The sequence below is a fragment of the Mauremys reevesii genome, linkage group 3, assembly GCF_016161935.1.
Source record: "Mauremys reevesii isolate NIE-2019 linkage group 3, ASM1616193v1, whole genome shotgun sequence".
Classification (NCBI taxonomy): Eukaryota; Metazoa; Chordata; order Testudines; family Geoemydidae; genus Mauremys; species Mauremys reevesii.
In genome coordinates, this window is record NC_052625.1 from 99,482,391 (window position 1) to 99,509,581 (window position 27,191).

The following is a 27,191-nucleotide window of genomic DNA, read 5'->3' on the forward strand; positions in this document are numbered from 1 at the left end:
TGTGGTTATTTTTGATTGTTCAGGAGCATTTTAGATTTCTTGGCTTTTGTCAGTTTGCCTCACAGTAACTGCTGTTAATTAGTAATAACAAACTGCCTGTAAAAATACAAAAGTATATCTGCTGTTTGGGCAAAAGTGCAGGCCAGGGCTATGATCAAAGTGGGCCTGCCTTCCTGGCTTCGAGCTAAGCGAAGTTTTGATAATGCAACTGACCGTCACCTTGTTTTGCACTTAAATTTTAGTTAGACTAGTTTATAATCTTCAACTCTCTTAAAAAGCCCTTTAATACAAATAAAAAGAAAATTACAGTGCCACTCCTTGAAGTCACCCTTACCACCTCCCCTTAATCCATCAATCAAGCATAATAGAAAAATTATGCAGATCTGGCTGCATGCCAAAATAAACAATCTGGAAATGTGATGTAAATCCAGCTGCTCCACCAGAGGACAGGGTTCCTCACCCCACCTTTTATGACCTTTGAGACAATTCACCATATGGAGATCAACAAACTACACCATTTGCTTTCTAGGGTTATTTTTTTTTCTCTGTTTTTTTTTTGGCATTCCATTAACGTACTAAAAAGAATATACTGTACAGTGACCTAAACGTCTTGCAGTAGTCACAGCCGGTCTTGCATTAACACAACCAAGATGCAAAGAAACTGAAATGCAAATATGGATGAAAAAAATTAAATACATTTTGGGTAACTTGGTGACAAGTATTTACCATGGCAAAAAAAACCCAACAAAAAACAAACAAACAAACAAACAAAACTGTGTTCCTTAATGCAATAAAGCAGTTAGTTTCCTACATTTCAGATATCAATTTCATACGTCCCTTGCGTGAAAAATTTTGGACTGCCATATTAAATCAAAATAAGGATAAAGACATTCTCTACTAAATGGAGAAGTTAGTAAATCACTCAGCCTTCTCAAATGATCTAATATTTTCAGATTAGATGATTCAGGGGCCTAATCCCAAGCACTCTCAATTCTAAACGAAATCATGAGGAATTGAGAGTTCTCAGCATCTTTCAGGATGGGGCCACAGGTGAGTGGAGATGGAATTCTAGGAGCTCCCTGGTCGAAGCTGGAGCTTTAGAATGACAGAGTGGTGCAACAGCATATACCTGCATGTCAGCCAGTTTATTGCTGATAATGGAAAACCCCACACCAGGCTCTGCTGCCCTGAAACTGCGTGAATACGATGGTTAGACAAATAAGGTGAGTGAGGTCATATCTTTTATTGGACCAACTTCTGCTGGTGAAAGAGAGAAGCTTTTGAGTTACACAGAGCTCTTCTTAAGGTCTGGGAAAGGTACTCTGAGCATCACAGCTAAATGCAAGGTGGCACAAATTGTTTAGCATAAGTAATCAGCACATATTTCAAGGATCCATTCAAGGTAGAGTGGCCTGTTAACACCTCTGCAGTCATAATACTGGGGGGATCGGTGGTTTACAGATTGTTGTAATAAGGCATAAATCCAGTGTGTCTGTTCAGTCCATGATTTTTAGGGTCTAGCAGAGTTATGAATTTAAACTACCAGGCTTGTCTTTTCAAAGTGTTGTGCAGGTTTCCTTTGAGATGAGGACTAACAGGTCAGATACTGAGTGATCACTTTGTGAAGTGTTAGGGTGTATGACCAGGTGCCTGCAAGAAGCAGGGCAGACAATCCACAAAAACTGGTGGTTTATTCTATAATTAGATTCACCAAACTAGTAACAAAAGAGCTTCTGCAGTACCGCACTGGTTAACAAGAAGCCCAACACGGTCCACTTTAAGCATTCCAGCCCTTGGCTCCCGTCCAGCCAACCCAATCTAATGTAGTGAGAGGTTCCTGAAAACCCATGTCACCACATGTGAGGGTCTTTCTAATGCCAAGGATCAGACACAGACCCCTCAGGTCAATATGAATCTCAGATCTTACCCAAATATCACACTGGCAGCCCATCCTTAGTCACCTACCTAAAGCTTTATTAATAAAAGAAGAGTTATAAATGGTTAATGGACCATACACATACAAGTGGTTGCAAAGTCCGTATATCAGGTTTGTAGCAGTGATGGTATAGATCAGTGGATTTCAAACTTTTTTTTTCTGGCGACCCAGTTGATTGTTGATGCCTGCAACCCAATGGAGCTGGGGATGAGGGGTTTGGAGTGTGAAAGGGGCTCAGGGCTGGGGCAGAGGATTGGGAATGAGGAGTTCAGGGTGCAGGAGGGGACTCTGGACTGGGGCAGAAGTGCGGGAGGGGGTCAGGGCTCTGGGGTGAGGCCAGAGATAAGGGGTTTGGGGTGTAGGAGGGGGCTCTGGGTTTAGCGGGGGCTCAGGGCTGGGGCAGTGGGTTGAGGCACAGGCTTACCTCAGGCGGCTCCCAGTCAGCAGCGCAGCGGGGGCACTAAGGCAGGCTTCCTGCCTGTCCTGGCACCGCAGACCATGCTGCGCCCTTGAAGTGGCCAGCAGCAGTTCCGGCTCCTAGGTGGAGGCGCACAAGCAGCTCCGTGTGGCTCTTGCCTGCAGGCACCGCTCCCCCAGCCAATGGCAGTGCGGAGCTGGTGCTCAGGGCGGGGGCAGCATGTGGAGCCCCATGACCCCCCCCACCTAAGATCCAGACCTGCTGCTGGTCACTTCCAGGGCAAAGCACAGTGTCAGAACAGGTAGAGACTAGCCTGCCTTAGCTGGGCAGCACCACCGATAGGACTTTGAATGGCCTGGTCGGTGGTGCTACCAGAGCTGCCACGACCCAGTGCCTTACATTCCGTGACCCAGTACTGGGTCGCAACCTGCAGTTTGAAAACCACTGGTATAGACTGCTGGCTTGAAAAGTCTCTCTGGTAACTTCCAAAAGATTGTATGGCCCTCAGATCCCTCTTTTTGGTTGTAAATCCACGCTCCAGAGAATTATATCAGGAAAGAGGCAACATGGAGATGTCTAAGGCCTGGTCTACACGAGGGTGGGGGGTTGAACTAGGGTACGCGACTTCAGCTACGCGAATAGCGTAGCTGAAGTCGAACTACCTTAGTTCGAAGTACTCACCCGTCCAGACGCCGCGGGATCGAAGTCTGCAGCTCCCCCATCGACTCCGCCACCGCTGTTCGCGGTGGTGGAGTTCCGGAGTCGACGGGAGCGCGTTCAGAGTTCGAACTATCGCGTCTAGATTAGACGCGATAGTTCGAACTCCAAGAAGTCGAACGCTACGCGTCGACCCGGCAGATAAGTATAGACCTACCCTAAGAGGTCTTTTATATCCTTTGCCATGTGCATGGAAATTTACCATCCCAAGCAAAGCCCACAGCACCTGTCTGTGGAGAGTTATTGGCCAAGTTGGAGTTCAGGGTCACATGAGCATATGGCATGCCCTTACATGTTTTGCTGAATCACAGGGAGTGGCCATTGGCTCCTTGCTGTCTGATGCATCCTCAGGAAGCGCCATCTGATGCATCCTCAGGAAGCGCTATCTGGACAAGATGAGTTTCTTCAATGGCCCCATTGTGAGAGTGGAGTGTCCTGCATAGGCTATCAACACATAGCTGTCTAGGCCTGATGTAAATCTTATCCTGGGGTGTGTCACCCAGGAATACATCACAGGTTTAAGATGCAAGTACCTAGCCAATAGTCATAACTTCAGATACAAAGATGATACATGCATATAAACAGGATAATTATACTTAGTAAATCATAACTTTTCCACTGACATCTTACATGACATACTTTGCACAAGATTTGTTGCAATTGTATAACAGTGGTAGCAACCATGATACAAAGGGTCATCTTTAATCATACAGCATCACAGGGTATTTTTGTCTTTTACCATTTTCCTGAAAGAGTTCATTGGAGACAGTAGTGATTTTTCTGGTTTCACCCACATAGTTGTTACTGGGGCATTTAGTGCACTGGATGAGGTAACCCACATGTTGTCATAGGCATGTGTAGAATCTATGCATCTTGAAAGGTGTATTGTGTGGGGTGTTGATCATGGTAGCTGTGGAGATATGGCTGCGGGTTTTACATTTGTTGTTCTGGCAGGGTCTTGGTGACGCTTTGAATCGGTGCATCCTGGTCTGTGGGGAGTTTGCTTCTGATGATGAGCTGGGAGAGGCTGGAAGGTTGTTTGTATTCCAGAAGTCAGGGTTCAGGAAAGATTTCCCCAACGAGTATGGGTTGTAGTTGCTTGATGATACCCCATATGGGTTCCAGTATGGAGTGGTAGGTGACAAGTAGGGATGTGCTGTGTGTGGGGTTATTCTGTATTGAAGCAGGTTCTCCTGGGGGTATTTGGGTGGTCTATTCCATGAAGCAATCTACTTTTCTGTGGAGTGTCTTAGTTTGGTGAAGGTGGTTTTGAGTGTGTTAAGGTGTATATCCTGGATTTTCTCCTGGGAGCATATTCTGTGGTATCTGAGTGCCTGGCTATAGAAAACAGAATTCTGGGTGTGTCTGGATTTATGAAGGTAGGTGTGGTGATTCATGGATTTCTTGTATATGGATGTCTGTTTGGTTCCATTGTTGAAGTTGATTGTGGTGTCCAGGAAAAAGTTATTGGTGTGGGAATGTTCCAGAGAGAGTTTAATGGATGAATAGTGGTTGTTGAAGTTGTGGTATAGATCTATGAGGGAGTTTAAGATGTCTGTCCAGAGGATGAAAATATCATCGATGTATCTCAGGTATATTATATGTTTTGTGTTGCATTTCCCAAGAAATTCTTCTTCAAGGTGGTCCATTTTGGAGAGCCATCCTAGTACCCATTTATGTTCCCATGGTTTGGACAAAGTGTTTGTTGTCAAATGTAAAACAGTTATGGGTGAGGATGAAATGGTGGAGTTTGGCGACATGTTTGGGGTGGATACCTGAGGGTTGTACATTGTCTTGTAAATATTTCAGGTAGGCAGCTATGCTGTCATTGTGAGGGATACTAGTGTACAGGGAAGTGACATCCATAGTGGTCAGGATGGCATTCTGAGGAAGACTGACAATGTTACGGACTTTGTGGAGGAAGTCACTAGTGTCCTGGAGGAAGCTGGCCCTTTGTATGAGTGGTTTCAGGATGGTTTCTGTGAGTCCTGATATTCCTTCAGTAAGAATGCTGTGGACAGATATGATGGGTCTGCCTGAGTTCCCCTGTTTGTATACCTTGGTAAGCATGTAGAAGGTCCCTGGGTGAGTTTGGCGGGTGGGGGGAGGTGAGTTTGAAGAGATTCTCTTGGAATTGTTTGGGGAAGGATTTGATGATGTCCTTAAATTCCTGGGTAAATTGTGATGTGGTATCTTCTTTGAGCTCTTTTTAGTAGGTGGTGTCAGAGTTGTTGGTTGAACTTGCTAATGAAGTCATCATAGTTGAGGACTACAATGGTGTCCCTTTGTTTGTTGGTTTGATCACTAACTGGTGGTTAGATTTCAGGGACTGTTTGGCTGTCCTCTCAGCGGTGGAGTGATTATGGTGGATATGTTTGTTAAGGATTTTGCAGTCATTTTTTTCCTGAAGCAATCAATGTAACAATCAAGAGCGTAGTTTCATCCATTCTGTGGTTTCAAGTTAGATGATTTTTTTTTCTTATGATTGTTAGTGGAGAAGTGGTAATTGTGAGTGGTGTCATTATTGTGAAAGAATTCTCTGAGGTGGAGATGATAGAAGAATTCTCTTAGCTCTCCACATGTTAGGATGGTATCAGGTTCTGTGGTGAGACAGAGATCCAGTCTCTTAGAGAGTACAGATAATTCAGCTCCAGTGAGGGGTAGTCCTGATAAACTGACGATGTTTGGGTGTTATGTAGTGTCCATGTGGTGGGTGCTAGTGCCATGGTTTCTCCTGGAGGTCGTATTTTGTGGATTGTGGAGTAGTTGGTTCCACTTTTTGTTTTTGTATTGAATGACTGTCATCAGGTTTTTTGGATAATTGTTTTGGATTTCTTGCATGATTCGCAGGTAACTTTCCGGGATTATTTTCCTCCAGTGTGGGGAAGTATGTGATGATGTCTTGTTTGAGGTGGTCCCTTTTGGAGTATGTGAGGTGCAGTAAATGGTTCCTCAGTTTTTCTGAAGTCCGTCTGCAGAGTTGTTCAGCATATTTGGAGTTGTATGTAGGAGTCAGAGGGTTATAGATGGTGAGACTTCTGGGGATGATGTTTTGTTTCTTGCATTTTCTCAGGAAGTAGACGTTGCTGTTAAGTTTTACTTCCTTCTTCTTTATGTTGTGGAGCTTCCATTTCAGATGGCTAAATTCAATATCTTCCATTGTTTTATGCAGTGTAATTGTAGCTGTGTCGGTCCCAGGACATTAGAGGTGGTTGTCAGAGATACAATAAATTAATTTCCCCAGCTATACAGGAAGGGCCCAACGTTCAACCATGTGGAGCTGAACTACCGTGAATACTTATTTCTCCACAGCTTCATTTAATGGAAATATATGTATGTCATTATGGTTAGTAGTAATATACCAATCTAGAAGGGCCCTTATTTGATATGCCACTCAAATGATCAATGTTCTCCTAAAACAAGATTTTTGGTGGGTAATGTAATGAGAATGACAAAAAAAAAGTTAATTGTATGGCAGCAAAGCTATTTTAAGGCTCAGTGGGCCAGATTCTCAGCTCTTGGTGCCATTCTGGAACCTCCCTGGGAAGGGTCTATAACACCTCTCTGCATGGTGTCTGGATCAGGAGTTTATTGGGATCAAGGAGGGAGTACTGTTGTGTTCTGGCAGTGCCTGTCTGGAAGAACATCCCCACAAAGGATGTAGCTCCTTGTGGTCTTATCTTCAGGAAGAGGCGAGAAGACAGTGCCATAGTTAATCTAACTTAAATTCATTATTAATTTACAAGCTGGAGGGAGCTTACAGAAGAGCAACGAAGCTGTTGAGGGAGATGGAGGGATTGACTAGGAAAAAGATGAAAGGAGTTAAACATGTACAGCTCGCTAAGCAATTATGGAAACAACATGAGAACCATCTACTAATATTCAGAGGGTGAAAACTCCAAGGAAGGAGAGGAATTATTTAGCAAGGTAGAGAAAGTGCATAACTAGGAGCAATCAAATAAAATTAAGAAAAATAAAGCTAAGGATAAATGTAAGAAAAATATTGATATGCTGGACAATGGAACAGTTCATCACTGAAAATGGTGGAAACTCTCTCTCTTACATGTAAACCTTTATTGGGAAAAGCACAATGGAACATACTGTACAGGAAAATCCTGCACCGGCCTGGCAGTGAACTAAAAATCCAAAAAATGCAATTGTTCTTTTCTATCTCATAAACTATTCAAAATGTTATATTACTATTATGAAACACCTGTTTATAAAAGAATGAATATACAGAAAATGCCTACACAGACAATATAGATAGTTAGCTTACTCCATACTATACAACTGTCAGTGAATGGGCCCTTTTCTCCAGCTAGGAAGTTTTATCATGAAACCTCCTCTGAGGAAGCTGCTGGCAGTGGCAGTCTTATCAAGTTAAATGCATCTTACTTCCACTAATTCAAAGGTGTGGAAACCTAAATTCTCCCACACAGGGGTCTAGAATCCCAGCTCAGGGGTAGCCTGTTCATCTAGAACTGCAGCATGTCATCCCTGGCACTGCACTTGAAAACTGTTTTGCAACAGATTTTTTTTTTTAATTTATGAAGTGTCACATTCAGACTATACAAAATTGGTCAGATATGCTGACACTGAATTGAAAAGAAATCCCATTGGAGACAGACTGCATGCAAGAGAAATCTCTTAATAGTTACCAAGCAGAAGAGTTACTGGCACTGCATTACACAGAAAGTCAAATATTAAATCCGAACAGAAACTTCTAAGAGGTTCCTTAATTTGATAGCAATTTAAGGTTGCATCCCCAATTCAAGCCAATTTCTCCGTAAGAAAGAATTATGCTGAAACTTACTCGCACTGGTAGCATGAAAGAATGGATACTTATGTAAATGTGGTCAGGTACTTTTATTCCTTAAAACAAACTTCTAAGTTGAACTTGACAGAGATGGTGGTGCCAAAACCAAACTCATCTGCAGAGGAAATGCCAGGATACTCTAGCTTAAACTACAGAGAGAAATGCTTTGTTTGCAGTTCATATGAAACTCCTCATGCACCTTAAATACACACAGACATATGTGTGTACAATGAACAAATCCAGTCAGCTCAACAATGTGAGAGACCCACAATATAAAACTGAGTTGGAGAAAATAAATTTGAACGGAGAGAGCAAAGAGAAGAGTTCCAAGCACTGAGAGCTTCAGTTCTGTGTCACATCTCAAGAAAAGATTTTAGCTGGTGTGTATACTCTGTGATACAGCATGGCCAGCAGGAGAGGGTTAGAAGGGAGCCTTGTTCCCTGTAGAGGGAAGAAAGTTTGCTATAGATTAATTAGAGCACCTGAAGCCAATTAGAGCACCTGCAGTCAGTCACCTGATAAAAACCCCTGCTTCAATCAGACAGGGGAGGAGTTGGAGCAGAAAGGACTGGTGTTGGAGCAGAGAACAGTTTGAAGGGAAGCTAAGAAGTCCAAGACCCTAGGTAAAGGGGCACCTGGCTTGTGCAGAGGGAGGGCAGGAAACCCCCCACAAGCTGAAGGGCAGGAGAGGGAAGTAGCCCAGGGGAAGGAACTGTCAGTTTAAGTGGTTTACCACTATCCTCAGGGCCCTTGGGCTTGGGGCGGCAAAAAAGTTAGAGCCGGCCCTGCCTATTACTATTTTTCTCTGTGGTGTGATATCAAAAGGCCCTGGCCAGGATCCATGGTACGAGGTGCTATATACAAATGCATAGGAAGACACGGTCTATGTCCTGTTGAGCTTACAACCTAAGAATTGAACAGTTTTAAAGTTTTACTAGGAGTTGAGACTCCTGGGTTCCATTTCCAGCTTTGTTTCTAACTTGCTGCCTGATCTCCAACATCTCACTGATGGCCCAATTTCCAGAAGTGTTCAGAACCCTCAGCTCTTACAGTATTCAATGGGAGCTAAGGGAGCTCAGCATCTTTGAAAATCAGGCCACTAAAATCTCTGGGTAGAATCCTGAGACTACTGAAGTCAAGAGGAGTTTTGCTATCATCAATGAAGCACTAAAGCAATAAAGAGATGAAGAACTAGCTAACTGACAGATCTCAAAAAGTAGACATCAATGGGAAATCTTCATCAAGTGGAGCTGTTACCAGTGGGGTTCCACAAGGATTGGTACTAGGCCATTATTAAACAAAATCATTGCTTATAAAAATTTGTAGATGACACAAAGATCGGTGAAGTGGTAATGATGACGACAGAGAAGTCATACAGGGTGATCTCAATCGCTTGGTCAGCTGGGCCCAGGCAAGTAAATGCATTTTAACACAGCCAAATACAAAGATATATATATATATCTTGTGTGACAGACCCAGACCAGTGGGGTACAGGAGTCTGGTAGAGGGCAAATATACTGGTCACTGGATGAGTAGTTTTCTGTTCCCTGAGTGACCAGAGCAGGGTCTGCACTAGAGTAATCAGGAACTTGCTAGAACCAATTAAGGAAGACAGGCTGATTAGAACACCTGCAGCCAATCAAGGCAGGCTAATCAAGGCACCTGGGTTTAAAAAGGAGCTGACTCCAGTCAGGCGAGGGGGAGCCAGAGGAGAGGAAGTGCATGTGAGGAGCTGGGAGCAAGAGGCACAAGGAGCTGAGAGTGAGAGGGTGTGCTGCTGGAGGACTAAGGAGTACAATTGTTATCAAACACCAGGAGGAAGGTCCTGTGGTGAGGATAAAGAAGGTGTTTGGAGGAGGCCATGGGGAAGTAGCCCAGGGAGTTGTAGCTGTCATGCAGCAGTTACAGGAGGCACCATAGACAGCTGCAGTCCACAGGGCCCTGGGCTGGAACCCAGAGTAGAGGGCGGGCCCGGGTTCCCCCCAAACCTCCCAACTCCTGATCAGACACAGGAGGAGTTAATCCAGACTGTGGGAAAGATCACTGAGGTGAGCAAATCTGCCAATAAGCGCAGGACCCACCAAGGTAGAGGAGGAACTTTGTCACACTTGACATGACGAATACCGGCAATGGCTACAGAATGAGGTACTGAGCCCTGGTAAGCAGCGACTCTGAAAAGGATTTAGGGGTTATAGCAAAGAAGCAACTCAACATTAGCTCCAAGTCTGATGATGTGGCCTAAAGGGCTAATTGCAATCCTTGGATGTACAAATAGGGGAGTAAAAAGAGTAGAAGTAGGAGGTGATTTACCCCTTCTTTAGGGCATTGGAGAGACAGATACTGGAATACTGCAGACAGTTCTGACATCCACCTTTTAAGAAAGATGTTGCAAAATTAGAATGAGTGCAGAAAACAGTCAAAAAATGATTTGAGGGCTGAAGAAAATGCCTTCCAGAGAGAGACTTCAAGAGTTCAATTTGTTCAGCTTATCAAAAAGAAGATTGAGAGGTGGCTTGGTTACAGCATATAAGTACCTTCACTGCAAGAACACAGAGGGTACTAAAGGGCTTTTTTTAAGGTAGAGGATCAAGGCATAAGAAGAAACCAATGGACAGAAGCTAAGGCCAGACAAATTCAAATTAGAAATTGGCTCAATTTTTTTTTTTTTAAACAGTTAGGGTGATTAACCACTGGAACAATTACTAAGGGGAGTGGTAGATTCTCTGTCTCTTAATATTTTCAAATCAACACTGGATGCCTTTCTGGAAGAAATGCTTTTAGTTAAACACAAATTATTGGACTCAGCATAAAAGTAACTGGGTGAAATTCAGTGTGTTATTCAGGAGGTCAAACTGGATGACCTAATGATCTATGAATCCCTTTGTATCCCAGTTTCCAGATCTGTAAAATGGGAATAAAACTTACCTGCTTCACAGAGGTGTTGTGAAGGTCAGTTAATGAATGACTGTGAAGTGCTTTGAGATACTTGAATGAAAGGCCCTGTGGTCCTGATCTTAGAAGGTGCTGAGCATCCTCATTTCCGACAGTTTCCAATGGAAGTCGAGAGCACTCAGCATCTTGCAGTACCAGGCTCTATGTGAGTGCGAAGTATTATTAGAAATAGGCTGAGTTTGGAGAAGTTCATAAATCTTAAAAATGCTTCATTTTAGATCTTGTATATTGCGGAAGCTTACATACGACTCCTTAGGATTTATATGGTGACAAGTAGCTATAATGTAAGCTAGTAGTACACGTTTTTTTTATTCTAAGTAGGACTGAGCTAATTGCCAAGTAACAAAATTTACTCACTATCACGACAAACGTGACACTGGTATTGGAACACTGAAAGGCACGCTAGCTCTTGCTCAACCCCAGCTATTTAAAAACAATGAAATGAAGAAGGTATTTATTCCCCTTTCATCTAACCTTGGAGGGGAGAAAGTCACTGAGCTTGAGAAGTTTTCTATTAAACGTGTCTTCATACAGACAGCTCGTAGAAGGGTGATTACATGGACAACATCAATTTAACTATACTGCTGCCTGAAATGATTTTACAGCCTTCGTTAACATCTGCCATTACTGTAAGTGAAAGAGGCTAGAGAAAAAAAAATCTATTTTTCAGGTTAGTTACTTTGGGTATAGTCAGCATCTGAGGGTGGCCAGGGGCTGTGGCCCTAGCAAAGAAGGGAAAATACAACAAAAGGAGAAACAAAGCACTGTTCCTTTAAAGCACTCCCTTTTTGGTATGGAGCCTGACTACTCTGGCTGACTGCCAGGGACTCAGAACCAAGGCTTTCCTCACTTGGTCCAAACGGAAAAGGAGTCCATTGTCAAACACTTGCAGGCTTGCTTCAGTAAGAGGAAACCAGTAATAAAGGGAAATAATTTTAACTTAAAGTCTCTAGAGAGAAGTATAGTCTGCCAGTGTGGCTAAAGCAACTAGCTGCCCAGGTTCTTCATTCTTCTTTGTCAGCAATCTCATGGCTTTATTATTTCCTGAACTAGAAGGAAGTGTTCAGTGCAACTAATGCAGCAAGGTTTCCAGAGTCTTCATGTCTCCTGGCCTTATTATCTCCCTGGACTAAAAGGGGTGAGTATTTCCTTCCCTCAGGGAATCCCCAAGCTACTACTACTTGATATACCTGGCTCAATGAGTCCAATGGAAATTTCCCTTTTTCAGACTGTAGGCTGGGCAGTTTTTCTGGAGCAGGGCAGAGTCCCTTGAAAGGCATTAACCCATTTCCATGCCACAGCATGAGGTATGTACATCTCTCCTGTCTGTGGGGCAATCATAAACAAGTAATATTTCATTGTTTCCTCTATAGAGAGTGCTAGTCAATTTTACCTCTTTATATAGAGCTTCAATGTAGCAACAGGTGAGTGCAAAAAAATTAAAATAGGAAAATATGGCTAAAGCCACTAAAATTAGCAGGGGGAGTCAAGGCAGATGTAGTACTTCTAATTCATTTTTGAAATTGACAATATATCAAGCTGATTTTGTCCATGTAGCATTATGTGCCTATAAAAGAGCCAAATTCTCTTATAAAGTGGATCACAGTTGTGGGTGCCAAATACTTGAAAATGTGGCCCTGAGCGCTAAGGCCTGGATCCACCATTGCAGTGTTTAACTTTTAGGAGCTTAAAAAAATCACTAGAAAAACACTTTGCAATCCACAAAGACTAAGTTAGTTGCCTAGGTTCCCTATCCAATGGGATGGGAAGAGACAGGTGTCTAAGAAAGTTATTCACAAAAGCCAGCATGCTAGGCCCAGAGCCATCTAGGCTAGCCAATGGGAGATACCAAGGAGAGGAGTATGTCCTAAGCTCTGCCAGGGATAGGTGCCTAAGTCTGGGCTGCAGGGAGGTGACTGTGATCCAAATCAGGAATCCCTCTCCTGTAGTGTGAAGAAGTGTGCACCCCACGCCAGCTTGATAGGGTTAATGAGGGCTTGAGAGGCCAGTTAGGTTACCTGGCATCACCTGCGAGAGGGAGGGCCAGGGTTAATTAAGAGTGAAGCCCAGCTGGGGAAGGTCTGGGACAGCACTATAAAGCCTGGAGGCTGAAAGCAGAAGGGAGCTGCAGGGGAAGAAGGCTGCAGTCACTCATTGCCCTGGGAGGAAGGAGGCCACCAGGAACAAAGAGGAAGTCCAGGGGGAGAGTAACCCCTGTAATACTGACCCCTAGTAAGAAGTCTGGCAAGAGGCTCAAAGAGGTGAAGTAGCCACAAGGAGTAGAGCAGGCTCCAATAGTAAACCCAAAAGCAGCCAAAAAGATGGGAGGCGCCAGGTAGGAATGAGCCTACGGAAACAGCAACAGGGACTAAGCAGACTTGAATTGCTGATTGTAGGGTCCCTTGTCTGGAACTTGGTGTATTGGTTGGGCACAGGTTCTCCTGCCAACCACAGGTAGAGTGGCATAGACTCCCGAGCAGGGGCTGAACACTGTCTGGTGATGGCATTTGGGCAGTTTTCCTTTTGGACTTTGTAACCTTGGGGACCTGGCCGGAGGGCCCAGTTACCAGAATAAAGACTATCTCAGAGCGAGCAGCAATCTATGCTGCAACAACTACGTTCCCAGACCTAGATGCAAGGAGGTGCACTAGCGGTGAGTGGGAACCCTGTTACATGGAGTTGGGGCAGCTCCAGGCACCAGTGCACCAAGTGTGTGCCTGGGGTGGCAAGCCATGGGGGGCGGCCTACCGGTTGTTGTGAGGGCGGCAGACAGGCTGCCTTCAGCGGCATGCCTGCGAGAGGTCCGCTGGTCCCGCTGCTTCCGTGGCAATTCGGCAGCATGTATGCCAAAGGTGCGGGACCGGCGGGCCTCCTGCAGGCATGCTACCGAAAGCAGCCTGACTGCCGTGCTTGGGGCGGCAAAATACATAGAGCCGTCCCTGCATGGAGTCAAGAAGCTTAGGTGCTTAAGTTGTTTCTTAGTGAGAATGAATTAGGCATCTGCCTCACTCTACAAAAATGGCTGCAGGAGGTGGTGGTGCCCACCTTATAACTTTAAGTCCAGTGGTTAGAGCACTCTCCTGGGATGTGGGAGACCCAGGCTCAATGCCCCCACTCTGAGGGGGAGAAAGGATTTGAATAGGGGTCTCCCACCTCCCAGAACAGTGTTCTAATAACAAGGACATTCTGATGTGGGTCTTTCCCAGTCTCTCCTGTAAAGCTGTTCCACTGTGGATCTCAGCTCCCTGCCTTCCCAGATCGAGGGCCAGACAGGCTGAGCTCCCAAGCTCTCTGCCTCACTGGCAGCTGGACTAGAAGGCTCTCTTCAAAAAAGTGAAATAGACAAGAACTTTCCTGGTGGGCAGCCAGGAAGCCAAAAAAATTGTTGTGTTTCTCTCAAAATTTAAGATTTCTTGAAATCCCTGCCTGTGAAAATTTTCATGGTTTTGACATTTTATCCTGATTTGGGATGGAATTTTTTTGAAAATGTGGAATTTTTCACAGGCAGGGATTTCCATTTCTCCTAGCCAGCTCCGGTCATAATGCTAGAACTCCAGTTAATACGGCTAGCTTATCCCTCAAACATGTCATCCTTGTACATACATGCATTTTAAAAGTTGGAAAACAGGGAGCTATACTGAATTGACTTAAACCTCCAGAATGCATTTTTTCCATGCTTGTTTCATTTGAGGTGAACCAGGTTCAGATAACTGTGGGACACAGGAATGCAACGGTTTGCAGGAAGTGAGGGGGCCTGTTATAAAACCTGGGAAAAATTAGACTGGGATTCAGCACTTTTAAATGTCCAACATCTGTTTATCAAAATATTCCTATATTTCACTTGTCTTGGATTACCCACCATGTGTGTTAAGATACATCCACAGGGGTCATTATGTTAGTGATTCATCCTTTAATTTTAATGGCAAGCCATACATTTTCCTGTACTAAAGTCAAAAATGTTGGTCTGGCTTTATCAAGTGCTAATGAAGTATTACATGCCACTTTTTTCATAAAATTACCCATGTATCTACCCCATGATGTGGGGTTTAAGATTTCCCTGCCTTTCTTCATAGAAGATAGTATGTACACGTGTTCTAATGTTTGACTTATATTAAATATATTTATTGAACAAGAGGGATGTGCAGCAGGAGATGGTCTGTAAGACTAACATATTTCGTAGGAATTAAGCAGAATCTTTTGCTAAGAGTATATGTCTGCCCTTAGAAGTAGATTAAATAGGCTAGTCCACAACCAGAGCCAGCTAGGAACCCCATTCCATATTCCACCAGCAGATGACGAAATGCTAAGTAAATATGGAAATTCAAAGTATAGACAAACATGCTTTGGAACTTTACTGTTGTTCTATTCCTAACAGGACAAAATGAGCTTGGGCTGAGGGTTTGGCAGATCTCTTGCTTCAATGTGCTATCACGTAAAAAAATTGAGGGCTTGTCTGGACATAGGATTTCAGCCAATAGTCACGTAGCTAATAGCTAATGTAGCTGCACCCTGCAAAGCCCTAGCCGAGACTGGATAAAAACTGCTATACAATGTGTAGGGCCCTACCAAATTCACAGCCATGAAAAATGTGTCTGGACCATGAAATCTGATCTCCCCTGTGAAATCTGGCTATTTTAGGGGAGACCAGATTTCACAGAGTTGGGTGGCCAGAGAGCAGCAGCTGCTGGCCAGGAGTCCAGCTCTGAAGGCAGTGGCACCGCCAGCAGCAATGCAGAAGTCAGGTGGGTGGGGGTATCACTTTTGGGGGAGGGCAAGGCTGGGCTGACAGGTAGGCAAGTGGGTGACCATCCAGGGCTCAGTGCTCCCTCCCTCCACAGCCAGCCTAAGACCCCTTAACTCCCAAGCACTGAACTCCATCTGCTAGTCCTGGAGGGGATGGGGAGGGACAGGACTTCATTTTTCTCTGCATGGGCTGCTTGCGAGGCAGAGTCACACCCACCTCTGGGAACATCCCCTGGGCTGCAGGAAGCACCGCAGCTTCTGGCTGGGAGTCCAGCTCTGAAGGCAGTGCTGCTGCCAGCAGCAGTGCAGACGTGAGTGTGGCATGGCATGGTATGGTATTGCTACCTTTACTTCTGCGCTGCTACTGGTGGTGGTGCTGCTTTCAGAGCTGGGTACCTGGCGGCCAGCAGCTGCCCAGCTCTGAAGGCAGAAGCACAGAAGTAATGGTGGCAATACTGGAACCCCCTACATCAGCCTTGTGCCCCACCTCCCCATTTTGGGTAGGGACCCCGATGGTTTCAATACCATGAAATTGCAGATTTAAATATTTGAAACCGTGAAATTTACTATTTTTAAAATCCTATAACCATGAAATTGACCAAAATGCACCATGAATTTGGTAGGGCCCTAATGATGCGATTTGCACCTCTATAGCTTAACCCTGCTTGAACCCACAGCTTTGTCTATCCATGCCTGGAGTTTGCATGGCACAACTTGGGAAACAGCATGCAATCTCAGAGGATTTGCACCCAGTGCCCAGAAGGTATAATGTCTTACACAGGGATCAGACGTCCCTTCACAGCTCCTGGGCACTCAGAGCACTTGCCCCTGTCCCGGATCTCAAGCGCCATTATATAGCTTTTAACATTTGCAAATGGTGGGTAAAATGAGAGAATCTAACAAGAAAATTGTCAGTTTGAATACATACAAAAGATGATGTTCCCCCTTGCAGGGCAGAGGGCCCATGCTAGGCTTTTCAGCTGTGTAATGGAAAATAAAATTTTAAAAATAAATCTCTACTACTAAAAACAAAATAACTGCCCAAACTTGAAATGTAAAGGGCAGTGACCTCTTCAAAGTATTCTCCATCTTACAGCCAGGTCCAAGATTCCTCAGATTATACCCTGTCTCTACTAGTATTAAGCTGGAGCCATAGGCATTTAAAATTTGTCACTAAATCTTCCTGGGATGAACTAAGAAAGGGAACATTTAGGCTGAGTATTAGGAAAAAGTTTCTGACTGTAAGAACTATTAAGCCTGTGGAATAATAACCCGAGGAAAGTTGTGGAAATACCTCTACCCAGAACTTTAAAATTTAGCCTGGACAAAAGATTAGTAAAATGTATAATAGAGTTCAATGCACTTTCAGGGAAATGAGATTAGACAAGCACTTCTCAATTTGTAAGATCTGATCCTTGGATAGGTCCTGAGAGTGTGCTGAGGAACAGAGAGATCAGCAAGTTCTCACAGTTGCAAGGATCTAGGAGCAGTCCTGGATGAATATGACGGAGCAACTTGCCAAATGAGTGCCTGGCCAAATATCCAAGCCATCTAGATTACCTTGCCCAAAAAGTCTTCCTCCAATTGCTCCTGGGCTTCCTCACTCTCTCCAAGATCTCCTCAAAGAGTCTCAATATCAAACTTCCCTTCCCAGGTTTTCCTTCTCCAGTAGTCCAACTCTCTATGCAGTTCCTCCAACAGCTGCTCCCTCTGTCACCACACAGGGGCTTCCCCAGCCCTTACTGGAGAAAGCTGGAGCTCTTACCTTTTCCTTATCTCTCTTGCTCTCTGAAGAGAGACTCCTATCAATGGGCTATTGCTGCTTCCCCAGTCTCCCCTGAACCAATGAACAGAGATCCTTTATATCTTTGTCCCCATTCCCAAGATCATTGCAGCAAGGCCTACAACTCCCCACTGTCCTGGGAACTATGCCCAGACTTCCACTCAGTCTGGGCTGGAACCAGGGAGTGCTTTGAAGTGTATGTTATTATGCCTCCATGCCATGTTACACACATTGTTGGAGACTTAGAATCATAGAATCTCAGGGTTGGAAGGGACCTCACGAGGTCATCTAGTCCAACCCCCTGCTCAAGGCAGGACCAATCCCCACACTGATTTTTGCCTCAGATCCCTAAGTGGCCCCCTCAAGGATTGAACTCACAACCCTAGGTTTAGCAGGCCAATGCTCAAACCACGGAGCTATCCCCCCTCACACTGACCTATCCCTCCCCCAAAGTAAACCCACTTTGGAATTTGGGGTCAGAATCCCTTCCTCCTAGGAAAACTCAGACAATCCTCCTGTAACCTCCTCTTAGATCCTCTCCTCAGAGCCCCCTCCTACCAATTTCCCCATGGACTAGGTTTAGACCATTATTCTTTAAAAGTTTTTCTTCCACTTACCTTTCCGTCAAAAGAAAGGACAAAAGAAAAACTGTCCATAGACCAAATTTCTGTTCTTCAGATGAAGCATGTCCTGGCCACAAGTAAGCTACATCAACAGAAATCCGATTCTAACACTAGTATTTTGTTTAAAGAAAAGGTTTGACACTTTAAGTAGGATTGCCAACTTTCTAATTGCACAAAACTGAACCCCTTGCCTCGCCCGTGCTCTGTCCCCTTTCCTGAGGCTCTGCCCCACCCCTTCTCTAAAGCCCCGCCCTCACTCACTCCATCCCCCCTCCCTCCATCGCTTGATCTCCCCCTACCCTCACTCCCTTTCACTGGGCTGGAGATGTGGGAGGGAGCGAGCGCTCCAGCTGGGGGTGCGGGCCCTGGGGTAGAGCGAGAAATGAGGGGTTCAGGGTGTGAGAGGGGGCTCCAGGCTGGGGAAGAGGGTTGGGGTACAGGAGGGGGTTCTGACCTGGGAAGGGGGCTTGGGGTGCAGGCTCTGGCCGGGCAGCGATTACCTCAGGTGGATCCTGGTTGGTGGTGCAGTGGGGTAAGGCAGGCTCCCTGCCTGCCCTGGCTCCGTGCTGCTCCTGGAAGTGGCTGACACATCCAGCACCTAGGTGGAGGTACAGCCAGGAGGCTCTGCGCGGTGTGTGTTGCCTGCAGGCGCCACCCCCGCAGATCCCATTGGCTGCAGTTCCTGGTACTGGGTGCGAGGGCAGCATGCAGAGCTTCCCTGATTGCCCCCAGCCCCTAGGGGCTGCACGGACATGCCGGCCACTTCTGGGGAGCTGTGCAGAGCCAGGGCAGGCAGGAAGCCTGCCTTAGCCCCGCTGCACTACTGACCAGACTTTTAACGGCCTGGTCAGCGGTGCTGATCGGAGCCTCCAGGGTCCCTTTTCAACCAGGCGTTCCGGTCGAAAACTGGACGTCTCTCAACTCTAGTTTTAAAGAGTACAAAAACATTTCTGAAAGACATTGCACTAGTTGAAATTTCAAGGAGAACAGAGGAAACAGTTCAGAGAACTCCTGAATGTGATTTCGTTTTATAAGGAATTCAGTTATAATTTATGCTGATGGAAATGCTCTAGCCAAAGGAAGGACTGTATTCAAGATCTAATTTAAAAAACCCCACCAAAACCAAGATATCTCAAAGAATGACTAGAGGCAAATACTGATTAATATAAGAAGCTATTTTAATATGGATGGGCTGGCCCAACTTCTGGAAAAGCAAAGAGAATACTGAAGTGTGAAATCAAGTCTATTTTGATATTCGCACTTAAGCTTTGTTCCTGCAAACACTTTTTATGAGCAATTTTAGACATGTGAGGACTCCAATTAAGCTTTTTTTTTTTTTTTGGCCTTTCAGTTCACCTTGAGTAGATTAAAGTCAGTTGCCATAAAAATTACACACAAATTCCACAGTACCCACAACTTGATACTTTAATCCCCTGATCTTACAAACACTACTCTTACACATTAAGTTACCCAGGTCAATAAGTGTTTGCAAGAACCTGGGCTTTGAAGTAACAACCTGTGGGTAATGTGGAGCTTGTGGGTAGTTATTGTGACAGATGACTCCAATCTTAAAAGGGAAACTGAAAAGCAAAAAAGAAAAAGGAGTTGAGTCCCAATTTAAACACTCTCACTGAATAAGCTGGGGAAGCATTCAGGAGAGAAAACTATTTCCTGCAAACACTTTCCTCGGAATATTCTTTCAAATTTTTAATAGAATTTGCTTTGGCTGTGCTCACATTCCTTTATTCTATTTCTGCTAACTTTCAAGAGATGAATGTGCACACACAAGCAGTGATTGAGCGTTCTTCACGTCCTGTAAAAGAAGTGTGCTCTCTTGCTCAAGCAGTTAAGGTTGGAAAGTTAGCTAAAACCATCACTCACTTAGGATTCGAGCCTGCAAGGTACTGAACACTCTAGACTTGATCCAGCAAAGCACACTGTTCTAATATAAGTGCACTGAAGTCGAAAGGGTTACTCCCATGCTAAAGTTCAACATATGCTTAAACGCTTTGCTGGATTTGGGCCAGGGTGCTCAGTACCTTGCAGGATCAAGCCTTTATCCCCCCACTCTTGTAAGTTTTCCCACATGGACGGATCCCATCTGCCTGCACAGAGCCGACTGAAATCAGTGGCGCTTCATGCAGGTGCAGGAGTCTGTCACCACTGAACAATTTGAAGGATCAGGGCCAACTGGTGCCCTAATACTACACCAATTAAGGCAATGGTAGTTTTGCCATTTACTTCAGCAGGAGCAGAAACAGGCCCTTAAAAAGACAGGGAAGACAGAACTTTGCCATATATCAATTAAAAAAAATTATTAAAGCGAATGTTAAAAAAGTTATATAATACACAAGTTAAGACAAGAGTGTCTGTACATTTGGGTATAGTGCTCAGATTATTCACAAACAGAAAGTTTGTTTTAAAAGTCATCAGATACATACAGTGGATAATCAGCAATAACCCAAATTTAGGTGGATAAATTTAACAATACAGTTTAGGTGTTAGCATCCAAGTATTTGGGTGCATCACTCATGAAAAGTTATACAGGGAGTTGGTTGTGGAAAGCAAATATATCAGTGAGTGAAGACTGTCCCTCAGTAAATGAGAATTTAGGGTAGGTTGTCCATTAGAAAATACAATCCATCAGGAAAGTATTTTAGTTACTTTCCTAACCGCACTTCTCATCGGCACTCCATCTCATTCCTCCTGGTATTGCTAATGTCTGGTGATGTGTTCTAGGTAGATGTCCCTCGACCACCTGATGGTGTCCGACACCATGAGTTGCCGCATCAGCAGAGCATTGACTGATTCTGCATTCCTGCAACACTCGCTTATTACGGGGGTCCCATGCTCCCAGGGCTCCGATGATCAGTGCGTCTGTCTGAACTTGATAACCCTTAGCTCTCAAGGTTTTGACCTGAGGGGTGTATTTCTCCACCTTTTGAGCTTGGGCATTGTGGAAGGCTGGGGTCCTGTTCTCAAAGGGCACTGCGACGTCCACCATTATGATCATCTTCTGGTCCTCGCTGGTGATGACAATGTCCGGTCACAGTTGGCTGTCAGTTCTGGGGATGGTGGAGTTTACGGCCACCTTCTCTATAGGTGGAGGGATGGCTCTGACTAGGAAATCTTGGATGGTGTTGTGTCGCAGCTGCCAAGCTCTCGAATGGGGCTTGCAGCTAAACAGGACATGGGATAGGGTCTAGTTGGAATAGCTGCACTTCCTGCATCGCTTGTCCCGATTTCCATGGTGGATGGCTCTGTTCAGCAGAACGCCGTTGAGCCGGGCCCTGTGGATGAACCTCCAGTTGGCAAATCGGGTGAAGCCGCCCCCGTGGAGGAAGTGGTTATTGGCCTTGACCTGGTCCGGCTTCTGTTTCAGGTTTTCCACATATTGGCAGCTGACTGCATCCTTTAGGGTCCTCTCCAGCATGGTTATAGCCCTCAGAGTGATGATTGTACGCTCTGCACTCTTCATCTGTGGCACCAGGACTTCCAGCTCCTGGTGTTCCTCGTTTCTCCAGTCGTCGTGTAGCATTGCGGGCAGGAGTCCAGAGTGAAGCTAAGTCTCCCCCACCTCTTCCAAATTCACTTTCCAGTGAGCCACTCAGGTAGGTGGCAACATCTTGGTTGGAGGGGCGATTCACTTCTTGATGACATCCTGCATAGCATTTTCTGCAATGTTCCAAACCATGGTGTCCGGGCACGTCAGAAGGCGTGAGTGATCACGGCAACGTTGTATAGATCACCCATATGAGGGACGTTGGCGCCGCCCTGCCTGTGCGAGATGTACACTGGTTCATTGCTCTCTCTCTGGGGAACAGCCAGCCACTTCTTCACTAGCTACCTGATGTGTTATCTGCCTCGTTAAGAGGTACCTTCATCACAGCAGATCCCCTCAGGACGAATGAGATACAGGGGATCAGGAAGGTGTTGATCTTCTGCCATGGTGCCAGTAGGAAGGAGTCGATCCAGGCCACATCTCATAGCATCTCCGTGATGGTATGCTCAGGTGTCTGCTGGACGCAGAAACCTGTGGGTGTGCCAAGATGTTGGTATGCTTGCCCGTCCTCGAGGAAGATCATGGGTTCACCCTGGATCTGAAATGGCGATGCCTGGACCGAGTTCCTTTTACTGCCATTGATATGCAGGGATGTACACTTCCTCACATTGAAGCAGAGTCCCATCCAGTTGGCAGTCTGGCTGGTAACGTTGAGCATTTGTTGGAGACTCTCAGGGTTATCTGCATAGGCCAGAATACTCATGCTGTTGCCATGCAGATTGACACTGCCTAGACCACTGGAGATGGCTCGAATTAGCGGCTCCATGGCTTGCTTCACGCCGCTACGGATAGGAATTTCAGGCCTCTCTCCTTCCATGGAGTGGATGGTGGTGGTGCAGCCTTCATAAAGTTCCCAGATCAGTTGGAGAAAGTTTTCAGGCATCCTGAACTCTCGTAGCATGTCAAAAATGTGCTGGTTGTCCATCGATCCAAAAGCAATAGCCAGATCAAACCACGCTATGGCACATTGCTTCTGTGCCCTCCTGGCCATGTGGATGGTGGTCTGAAGGACAAAGTTGTGTTTGTAACAGCCTTCTCACAACGTGAAGCCTTTCTGGATGAGCTGATGGCTCCTCCATTCACAGACCAGTCTGTTATACTATCCGCGAGGCAGCTGGCATACAGTTTGTACATGGTGGAACAGAGAGAGATGGGTCTCCAGTTGCTGGGGTCATCTCACCTCCTTTCTTGTAGACGAGCATGGTCATAGACTTCTTCCAGGAGCTGGGAGTACAGCAGAACTTTTTCCTTTGTTGAAAATGGCAGTTAATCCCAGGCAACTGAGTTCTCATTTTTTCAGGAGGCTGTAGTGAATGCCATCTTTTCCTGGGGCTGTTTTTTGGTCTTTGTAAATCTAGTTGCTACTTCCCATGATGTAAAGTCTTGTTTCAGGTCCTTTGCATAGTCAACCCGGGGTAGAGGATGAAGGCACACTGGATGCTGCATATCATTCTGAGCTACACGGTCAAACACCCCCTTGAAGTACGAGAATAGTCTCTTGGACAGGATGGCACAGTAAGATGAGGGTCCATCGAGGATCTCTCCCATAGCCTTAGGGCCGGTAGAGCTTCTGGATCCTGGATGCTGCTGCTGGATAATAGCGATGACTCATGTTCCTTCTCCTGGCTTCTCTCATGTTGTTGTTATGGCCCGTTGCAGGAGTTCTGTGAGCAGTCGATGTGTTCTCATGAGTTCCCTTTTTCCCAGATACAGTTTCTGCAGAAAGGTCTTTAGTGAGCCTGTCTACAAGGAGGTCAAAGTCATCGAAGGAAGCTGTTCTCACCAATTCCTCTATCCAAGCGGTTTGCCATAGTGTGGCGGCCCTCACCGAAGGCTGCTGCTTGTCTGGCTGCTCAATCTCCACCAGCTCAGCCTGGAAAATTGCTGTGGAATTAGTCTGTTGCCTATTTTCTTCCTGGTGTTGAGAACAATAACCCAACCCCCAGGTTACAGAAACATGCTGTAAGAACTACTAAGTCAGACTAGTCTCAATGGCAAAAAATAGTCCTGATGACATCTGACTCTCAAACTTCCATTAATATCCTGTGGTAAATGACCATATCAGAGTGTGAACCACTGATCTTTCCACACATCATGTATCCTGGGTCAACTTATATTGAACAAGCCACTTAAATGGCATGCCGGGCATTGTTTACAAATCTATTCAGAGAGATTCCAAGTGTCAACTGGTATTTAGTGCCAGGCATTTCTTGTTGGGAATCCGTTTGTTTTCCTGCTCTAGATTCTGGCTACTAAACCATTTGATTTTACCTTATTTCAGTGTATTTTTAAGAAGTTAGAATACTTTGCACTGCATTTACAGTAGAATGAATCAACTGGGACATTTCTACCAGAGATATTTGTCAAAAGAAGAGCAGGAATCTCCATCAATCTGTATGCAGAGCTCCTGACACAGTCAGTGGAATTTTGGAGAACAGATCAATTGTAGTTTTGGGCACTTAAGATGATTATACTCTATTATACAACCAATCTTTTAAAAAAAGATTTTGCATTTCTTGGCTTTGTTACATCTCTGGGAATATGTCAAGCTAAAATTTGTTTTCTAGAAATTTTTTTTTTAACTACAGAAAAAATAAACCTGTGAATCTATTAAAAAACAAAACTTATTCGTGTGAGTTAATACTATAAGTAGTGTCATAGTGAAAGTGACCAAAGATTTATATTACACTGCAAAGAATTGGCAGTAACCTTATTTATAAGACTCATCCAAGGTCTTTGACATTGTCAGTTATTACCCTATTATTTCAGAGACTAACTAAACTCTGACTCAGGGGAGGGTAGTCGAGTTTGTGACAGAAGCAGGAAAAAAGGAAGGGACAAGATGGAGAAGACAGAGTGCAAAAGAAAATTTAAAGAAAGAAATGAGGAGAGTGTGAAAGGCAAGAGATTTAACTGAATCAAAAGGGAAGAGAAAAGCGAAAGGAAAAAAAAGTCAGGCTGAAGGATTAAAATGAGTATAATGAAAATGTAAGAAATTAAAATCTAGTGAAAAATACAAAATGAAAATGATGGTTGGGAAATAAAGGAAAACTGTACCATTAGAAAAAAAAAACAACATTTGAGAGGATGAAGACGTATTAGAAGGACAGTGAAACTGAAAACGTAGACAAAGTAAAAACAGCAAAATAAATCAATATAAAAAGGATTAAAGGAAAGGAAATAGGAAAGGAAAGTAAAGAAGATGATAGTGCATTTTTATTATAATGAAGTTTGCTGCCAACATTTGTTGTATGATAACATCTGCTATGAATTCTCTGAAACCTAATGTTATTTTGAGACTGTAGGGTAAATTTTTAAACTGTTTTTCAGGGCTTTAAGTTATGCAGCTATAATTAACATCATGGGGTTAGTGACTCAAACTTAAAACCTTGCAAACCACGTTGAAAACGAATCCCATTTTATATCCATACATGGCTGTTTGTGTAGAAGCACACATATGCATCTGCATGCGCATGTGCATGTTTTCCAATGCCACTTCCACACTCCAATTTAAAGGCAAGCGTGTGATAGTTATTGTGTACTGCATTTAACTGTAACATATGTTCAACTTTCTATTAATACATTACTTACTACGGACCTCAGTTGTTTTAATTTTACCTTCCAGCTTCATTCCATTTTTTCCTTTATTTTCTAATATAGACGAATGTGTTATCTTCAGCATTACTTCATTTCCTTTGCTTTTCCCTCTACATCTCTCTTTGTTTACATTGTGCTGTCTACCTTCTTCCTTATAGTCTCTCTCACTCTCCTTTTTATCTTCCGTTTCTCCCCACCGCCCCAAACTCTCTGTCTCTTGGTACCAGAGTTCTTTTTTTTTTTTACCTTACCCCATTAATGACTCATCTCAGCCCCTCAAAGTAGGGCTTGGAAGCTTTACCACTGTCCAACCGAAAAGCCAACTCCCCTGTCCCCAATCTCTGGGAAAGAAGAGGAGGATGCTGGGAGTCCTAGTCAGGGGCGGCTCTAGAAATCACGCTGCCCCAAGCAGCGCGGTGCACTGCGCCGCCCTTCCCCGGTCCTGCGGCGGGTCCCTTCTTCCCGCGGCTCCGGTTGAGCTCCCGCAGACTTGCCTGCGGCAGGTCGACCGGAGCTCGGGACGAGCGGACCTGCCGGAGGCATGACTGCGGCGACTGCCCGGGTCTCGCGGCTCCGGTTGACCTGCCGCAGTCATGCCTGCGGGAGGTCCAGCCGAGCCGCGGGACGAGCGCCCCCTCCGCAGTCATGCAGGTCCGCTCGTTCCGGGCTCCGGTCGACCTGCCGCAGGCAAGTCTGCGGCAGGTCCGCCGGCCCAGCCTCCCGCCCTCCCAGGCGACAGGGGACGCCCCCTAGATTTTGCCGCCCTAGGCACTAGCTTGTTTTGCTGGTGCCTAGAGCCGCCCCTGGTTCTAGTAGGGTGCTGCTTCTAGAACTTGTTTGACAGTTCCATGTTTTGTATGGTCTCCAACTAGTAAGGATCTGATGAATGTGAAGCCCAGCCTCAGAGCCACTTCCTGCTGAAAAGGAGAAGCTGCATTCTTGGTTCCTCCTTCCTTGCTAAAGCTGCAGTGGGTGCATGTGTCTCCAATACTCTAACCATCCCTTCTGGTTGCCAAAAGTAAATCTGTTTTTGCTAGATATAACAAAAAGCAAGGTGTCACATAAAGCAAAACTTGTAATTAAGTGTAAGCAGTCAAAGACTGAGCTTAGAATGACAAAATGTGAGAGACTATCACATTTCTTTAATTCTCCATGAGTTAACGCAAAACAAACAAAACCAACCAAAAAACCCAAAACCAGTGCAAGAGCCATTCTTTACTAGAGAAAGTTATAGATATAGCAAGAGCTAATGAATCAAGAAAAGCCCTGTTGAAAAAGATAACCATTTTAATACAAGGTGATGAAACGTAAATGCATTCAACAGAAATGGGATTTGCCAGCACTCACTGATAGGGTGACCAGATGTCCCGATTTTATAGGGACAGTCCTGATTTTTGGGTCTTTTCCTTATATAGGCTCCTATTACCCCCCACCCCGTCCCAATTTTTCACACTTGTTGTCTGGTCACTCTATTCACTGATAAAACAAAGGAATATAAAGCTCTTATCTAATCTAGCAAAAATCAGCAATTCACCACCAGTGCAGCTCAATCAATAGTAGCAGAGATAGGGAAAAGCACCTAACCCTTGTCTGCACTAGTGCTTCAACCTTTCTAACACCAGAGATGCCAAACTGGTGGTGAATTATGGCTCCAACATTTGCTATTTTACATGCAGCTAGAGAGGCAGGCCAATACCCTACGTAGTAACAAGAGCAGCAGCTTTGTATGATGAAAGACACATAACTTGTACCAATCCTGTGGCTCAAGACATATGAATGTAAAAAATTACCCCACTGAAGGTCTTCACTGTGCAAAATGTAATAAAGAGAATCACTCTACCAAGGGTTGCAATTATGATTTATGCAAAGCCATGTATATTGCTGACCCAACAGTTGACCGGGGAAAACTTTTCTGATCACAGTATACTTTTTATTGATACATAGAGTTGATTAGGAGGGAACCAGAGTAGATTAATTGGGGGAGCATGGGGAGAAATGAATTGATTGTGGAGAGACAGAGAGCATGAGTGAGTGAGTGCATGCA

General features: G+C 44.8%; 1 protein-coding gene and 2 long non-coding RNA genes across 6 annotated transcripts in view; 2 read left to right on the plus strand and 1 right to left on the minus strand.

The window, feature by feature from the left end:
* The window catches only part of UST (uronyl 2-sulfotransferase), a 276,031-nt gene that overhangs the window by 7,137 nt on the left and 241,703 nt on the right, over positions 1-27,191 (minus strand). The gene's annotated exons all lie outside the window — the stretch shown is intronic.
* The window catches only part of LOC120402368, a 70,989-nt gene that overhangs the window by 5,889 nt on the left and 37,909 nt on the right, over positions 1-27,191 (plus strand). The window lies entirely within an intron of this gene.
* LOC120402365 lies at positions 8,467-25,162 on the plus strand. 2 transcript variants are annotated; one of them, XR_005597188.1, is made up of 4 exons: positions 8,467-8,510; positions 11,893-11,977; positions 12,068-12,146; positions 22,943-25,162. It is a non-coding gene; the product is annotated as an uncharacterized LOC120402365 (long non-coding RNA). The 2 variants fall into 2 exon arrangements; XR_005597189.1 differs by having other exon boundaries at positions 23,258-25,162.